This window comes from Notamacropus eugenii, chromosome 2, assembly GCF_028372415.1.
Source record: "Notamacropus eugenii isolate mMacEug1 chromosome 2, mMacEug1.pri_v2, whole genome shotgun sequence".
NCBI classification, from domain to species: domain Eukaryota; kingdom Metazoa; phylum Chordata; class Mammalia; order Diprotodontia; family Macropodidae; genus Notamacropus; species Notamacropus eugenii.
In genome coordinates, this window is record NC_092873.1 from 386,317,850 (window position 1) to 386,325,128 (window position 7,279).

The window sequence follows — 7,279 nt, forward strand, 5'->3', positions numbered from 1 at the left end:
ACTTCCCTCCCCAGCTCTTTCAAAATAAAAGCTCTCCTTTATCACAAGTAAAATCAAGGAAAATTATCTCATACATTAGTTGTATCTGAAAATGTTTATCTCATTCTTCACATGTAATCTATCAGCTTGCGGTAGAGATAAAAATATTGAGAAAGCTGTCTGCTAGCACAGATGAATCTCTCTCTCCCTTGCTCTCAGGTCAAATGATGACCTCTGGTGATACTTCTGACTACTCACAGCTCACAAAGTCATAATCCATTCTCTTCCATTTCCAGTACTCATTTGTCTAAGATTAAGGAAGAATAAACACAACAAACAGAGAAGAAACAGAAGTAGTAATGCATTTGTGACCACATGGAGGTCTATGCAGGTGGGAAGATGAGATAGCCACTCCTGCTAATGCTTCTCATGTTGTATCCTGGCCATCTCCAGCTCTCCTGATGAATATCAGGCCACTGGACCAAGATGGCTCAGGAGAAGAAAGTGAGGTTGGTGACCTTGCATGACCCTCCCTCATTCAAATCAAAGTCAGCTGCAAGTCATGTCATCATCTTGATGCCATGGTCCTCTTTGAGAACAAAGGGCAAACACAACAACAACAAGAACACAACTTCTCTCAGTGTTTCTTTCTTCTGAAATGAGAGAAGAGAAACAGAGAGAGAGAGAGAAGAAGAGAGAGCAAGAGAGAAACAGAGAGAAACAGAGAAAGAGACAGAGAGAAAGACAGAGAAACAGACCGCGATAAGAGACAGAGAGATATACACGGACATCCACACACAGAGACAGAGAGAGAGAAAGAGACAGAGACAGAGATAGATCTTACCTGTTCATGCCTTTTGTATGAACATTCATTTCCACCATATCACCGTAACACAACAGAAAAATATCCAAAAAATGCTTGCAGGTGTTGTGAAAGGGGGCATCTGTCCCTCCACCATACACTTCTGGAAGCAGGCTCAACACATCTGGTGAGAATCTGGCAGAGCACTCCAGGGAAGCCTCATAGAACAGTCTGTTCTCTGCGCTCTATATATGTAGTGGTCACATCCTGAATGCGCTGATCTTGTCTGACATCAGAAGCTAAGCAGGGTCTTGGAGACTGTCTGGGAATACAGGGTGATGTAAGCTTTTTCTCCTTTCCCCCTTTTCCTGGAGGTCCAGTCATGCCCGCCCACATGGATTCTCTGGACAGACACCTCCACACTCCCTCTCTCTGGCCCTGGCACCCATGGTCCCCAGGTCCACCTGGCCTCACCTTCCACCTAGACGTGCCCCAAGCCCTGCACTCCTTTTCTGAATGGAGTTCTTCACTCACTTGATAAATCCCCTCCCCTCTCACTTGAGGCAGCCAGATTGTACAATGGATAGAGCACCAGTGTCGGATTCAGGAGGACCTGAGTTCAAATCTTTCCTCAGACACTTGACATTCAATAGCTGTGTGACCTTGGGCAAGTCACTTACCCCCAATTGCCTCATCTTAGGTCATCTCCAGTCATCCTGATAAATATCTGGTCCCTGAATTCAGATGGCTGTGGAAGAGAAGTGAGGCTAGTGACCTACACCAGGAGACAGATAAGGGATGTGCTCTTGTTAGTACATCTACTAAATATAAGGGGACTTATTGGTAGGCTAGGCAAGGGAGGCAGACATTCCAGAGACTGAAATCCTCCCCTACACACTTAAAAAGAAAGCAATTAATCTTTTTGTTCCAATTATTGGAGAAAAATCTCATTGAAGTGCCCTAGGTACTATAGGTGCATCTTTCAGTTAATGAATCTGTCATATAAAGCAAAATGTCTAATAAAGAACAAAATGGAATTGGTTATATTATCCCCTAAATTTACTTTGAACAAAAGTCAGTCCAGAAATTTTCTTGTGTCACTGGGTTAGTCCACTTAACTGCTATTTATCTAAATTTTCTCAGCTGTAAAACTGGGATGATAATAACACCCACCTTATAGCTCTAGAGTGAGAGGATGAAATGAGATGTTTGTATAGCTCTTAGGTAAGTGCCTGCCACCTATTAGGTGCTTAATGTATGTTTGTTTCTTGCTTTCCAGGGTACCACACATCTGTCCCAATTTGTAGAAGTTTTGGAGAACTAGACCAATATTTTTGTGAGCAAATAGCAATTTAAATTGTAATGCTGTATTGTTATATATGGTTAGATATTATTAGATTAATAGATTCTGTACAGAATGAGAAAGGAAATGGTACAACTCAATTCAATGAGATGGTCTGACCAGATCTGCTGCATCATATTTTGTTGCAAGCACTATTTTAGTAAGGGTGTTATCAAATGAAAACATGTACAGAGCAGGCTAAGGAATCATAAGATAATAGATTTAGAGTTAAAAGGGCACACCCAACACTTCACTTTCATCTTGACTTCTTGTCTCTTAACAGTTTCCTATTTTCCCAAACATTTTTCCCAACTCTGGCCTGTTTTATATACTTAACTTGGTATACTTATCCCATTGTTCATTATGTCATAAAATTTTTGGATTGAAAGGGAATTTAAGTATCATCTAGTTCAACACCCTCAAATTCTAGAAAGGAAACCAAAGTTTAGAAAGATGAAACTGATCTCCCAAGGTAACATCGTTGCACAATATATTGGCAAATGCCTAACAACTTGTTCTAAAAATGCACATAATACACTTTAATTTAAATTTGCATTATTGACATTTTTCTACATCATTTTATTAAGTCTAGAAACTGACAAGATAGAAAATGAAGTCCTGATCTGTAGCATTTGCAAATTTCCCAGTTGTAACTCCTCAGCAGGGAAAATTTAACAACTGACTCTTTGAGCTGGCTCCAGCATGCCACTCTAAGTCGTATCACATCTGGGACATAAACATCGATCTTCTGAGTTCAGATGAAATGTTGTTTTGACTCCACCATGATTTGTCATTTCATTTTTGCTGGCCTTCCACTTTGTATTTCTTGCCCTGTTATTCTTCAGTTGTGGGTAGCCCTGATCATCTGATTGTTCCACTTTTTTTCTTTTTTAAAAAATATAATTTAGTTATTTTCAGTTTTCAGCATTCACTTCCACAATATTTTGAATTCCAAAATTTCTCCCCATTTCTCCCCACTCCCACCCCAGGACAACATGCACCCTAGCAACCCTTCCCACAATCTGTCCTTCCTTCTCTCACACCCCTTCCCCCATCCTCCTTCACTCTATAGCCCTAGATTGATTTCTATGTACCTTTGCCTATGCCTCTTATTTCCAAGTGGCATGCAAAAACAATTTTTAACATTCATTTTTAAAGCTTTGAGTTCCACATTCTCTCATTTCCTCCCTCCCCACACTCCCTCATTGAGAAAGCAAGCAATTCATTATAGGTCATACATGTGTAGCCATGCAACACACTTCTATAACATCCATATTGCCAAAGACTAACTACATTTCCCTCTATTCTTTCCTGCTCTCCATTTCTTCCATCGTCTCCCTTGACCTGTCCCCCCACAATAGTGTTTGCTTCTGCTTACCCCTTCCCCCAATCTGCCTTTCCTTCTATTATCTCCTTCTCCTATCCTCTTCCCCCTTCCCTTCCTGCAGGGTAAGATAGATTTCCATACCCAGTTGAGTCTGTGTTATTCCCTCCTTAAGCCAAATCCAATGAGAGCAAGGCTCACTTACTCCCTTTCACTCCCCCACTCTTCCCTTCCATTGTAAAACTCTTGACTCTTTTATGTGAGATGATTTGTTCCATTCTACCTCTCCCTTTCTCTCTCTCCCTCTACATTCGTCTCAACAGGTAATTTTATTTTTTAGATATACTCCCTTCATATCACCCTGTGCCCTCTGTCTATATCTATCTATATCTATCTATCCACACACATATGCATATACATACTTAGACACATATCATATACACATACACACTCCTACTCCTCCCCACCCACACCCGCACCTACACACCCACACACCCATACCCACACACTGATACAGATGCACACACATACACACACACACACACACACACACACACACACACATATATATTCCCTCTGTCCACCCTAATACTAAGAAAGGTCTCTTGAGTAACAAATATCATCTTTCCATGTAGGAATGTAAACAGTTCAACCTTAATGAGTCTCTGATGGCTTCTCTTTCCTCTTTACCTTTTCATGTTTCTCTTGATTCTTGTATTTGAAAGTCAAATTTTCTATTCAGCTCTGCTCTTTTCAACAAAAATGCTTAGAAGTCCTCTATTTCACTGAAGTTCCATTTTACCCCTGAAGTATTATACTCAGTTTTGCTGGATAGGTGATTCTTGGTTTTAATCCTAGATCCTTTGACCTCTGGAATATTATATACCAAGCTGTTTGATCCCTTAGTGTAGAAACTGCTAACTCCTGTGTTATGCTCATTGTATTTCCACAATACTTGAATTGTTTCTTTCTGGTTGCTTATAATATTTTCTCCTTGACCTGGGAAATCTGGAATTTGGCTGTAAGATTCCTAGGTGTTTTCCTTTTGTGATGTCTTTCAGGAGGTCATCAGTAAATTCTTTCCATTTCTATTTTACCCTGTGGTTCTAGAATATCAGGGCACTTTTCCTTGATAATTTCATGGAAGAGGATGTGTAGGCTCTTTTTTTTTACTGTAGTTTTCAGATAGAGCAATATTTTTTTAAATTATCTCTCCTAGATCTATATTCCAGATTAGTTGTTTTTCTAGAGTGATTTCTCACATTATCTTCTATTTTTTTCATTCTTTTGGTTTTGTTTTAAAATTTCTTGATTTCTCATAAAGTCATTAGCTTCCATTTGCTTCATTCTGATTTTTAAAGAACTATTTTCTTCAGTGAGCTTTTGAACCTCCTTTTTCATTTGGCTAATTCTGCTTTTGAAAGCATTATTCTCCTCAGTGTATTTTCAGATCTCTTTTGCCATTTGAGTTAGTCTATTTTTAAAGGTGATGTTTGCTTCAGCATTTTTTGGGTCTCCCTCAGCCAGCTGTTGATTCGTTTTTCATGATTTTCTTGCATCACTCTCATTTCTCTTCCCGATTTTTCCTCCACCCCTCCTACTTGGCTTTCAAAGTCCTTTTTGATCTCTTCCATAGCCAAACACCATTTCATATTGTTTTTGGAGGTTTTGGATGGAGGCGCCTTAACTTTTCTCCCTTCTTGAAGCTGTATGTTTTGGACCTCCTCTGGTGTATACTTTGACTTCCTCATCCAAAATGATAGAAGAAAATACCATTTCACAAAGAAAGTAACCTTCTATAGTCTCATTGTTTCCCCCTTTAGGCAATCTTCCCAGTTAATTACTTGACTTTTGAGTCCTTTGTCAAGTGGAGGAAATACTACCCTAGGCTTCAGCGATTTTGTGCAGCTGTTCTCTGAGGTATCTCTAGAAAACTGTAAGTTGTTAGTTCCTCCAAAGTGGCAGAGTAAAGGGAGAGGTGTCTCCTCCTCTCCTGGCCTGTGCTCTGGTATAAGAGCAAACACAAGCAGTTTTTTCTGCCCTGGATCTGTGAGAAGGATTCCCTCTCCACAGCTGCCACCAGCTCTGCCTTGCCAGCACTCCTCTTCACCCCAGGATCACCCCTCAGGACTGAGACTCATATCAGCTGCTCAATTCCCCCAGCTTCTGTAGGCCAAGAGCTTGAGAAGCACCTGCTGATACAGCAGTGGCTACCACTGCCCTTTGCTGGAGCTCAGGAGAGACCTGCTCTCTTTTTACCCAGATGAAAGAGCTCTCTCACTGACCTTTGAAGTTGTGTTTAACATTTCTGGGTTGAGAAATCTGGAAATGAGCAGGAGTGATTCAGTGCCCTAAAGGCTAGTCCAGTCTCTTCTCTGCCAGCATGGCCCATGCTGGGTTGTGCTCCCCTCCACTCTGTACTCCCACTACAATATGTCTTTCCTGGTGACCTTTCAGCCTGTGTTGGGCTAGAAATCTGTTTCACTCTGCCATTTTGTGGCTTCTGTTGCTCTAGAATTTGTTTAGAGCCATTTTCCACATGTATTTTGAGGGCTTTGGGAGCAAAGCTTGAGCAGGGAGTTGCTTTCACTCAACCTTGTTGACTCATTGGACAACATTTTCAAAATGGTGTTTTCCTGCACTGCTCCCCCAGGCCTATGGAAGCATTTTGGGGAAAAACCAATAAATAACCAATTTGGTTTTTTGTGATTAATATAGCCAATGTAAAATTAAATCAAAATCTATATTATCAGTATCTTGGTCTACAAACCTTGGTAAAATTTAATCATTCTTTATATTTCAAGTACAGCATTGCCCTTTGCATAAATCACCTCCCTAGCACTGGAACAGTATCAATATTAGCCTTCAATCTTTAGTTCTTCATTTTTGACTTATCAAAATATCACAGTAATTGAGACAAAAAATTAAAAGTGGATCAAAGTATCATTCATGATTCCTGGGAATTTTCTAGAAGTCATTCTTTTGCCTTAGAATCTAGGACTTATGATTCCAAACTGCCAAGGTCCAGGGGATGCTGGTGGTCTTTCCTTGGAAACAATTGAAGTGTACCATTATTTTCTAATTTTAAATGAAGAAATTAATTCCTCATTAAATCATCAAATTATTTTTTGATTTGCTCCAGTGAATAAAACTATTTATTTAAAATAAAAAAAGAGATGGGTTTCCCTTTTGATTTAGACAGTTCTTTCAAAATTTTTCCCAGCATCCCCAACTCCTGGATGACATTTTGATAAAACTCTAAAAATACTTTTTGGAAAATAAAATCTAAACCCATATTAAAATACATCTTGGGGAAGAAGAAACTTTATACACATCTTCAGGTGGTAGTTAACGGCCATCTCTAAAGAGGTATAATCTACGTAACCACAAGGAAAACTTTTCCAGCTTCTCCATCACACTTTTGAGCTGAGTCTGCAGTTCAGGTTGAATTAGATGCTGACTTCCTCCTGTTGTTCAGAGGAATCATCAGCATCTTTCTGTTCTTCAAGTTATCAGCAGAAGCCTTGGAATGGACCCCATGAGTGGGCATTGTCAGCCTCCTGTGAGTCCCAGGCTAATTCACAGGGATCAGGGTCGGGGAAATCTTTGAAGGGCTTGTTCTTCTCCAACCTTCTGCTTGAAGGGATTGCAATACCTCTTTCCCAACCTGCCTTATTTTGGTGGTAGGCAGATGGTGGCAGATTCCAGCAGAGATTTTTAAGGGGATTTACACTATTTGAAAGTGCAGAAAACTTAAACAGGGGTCTTGGGAGGAGTCAGTGCAAGAGTTTCTATACCTTATTTTTAGGAAGATATTTAGCAGGCTCATGTC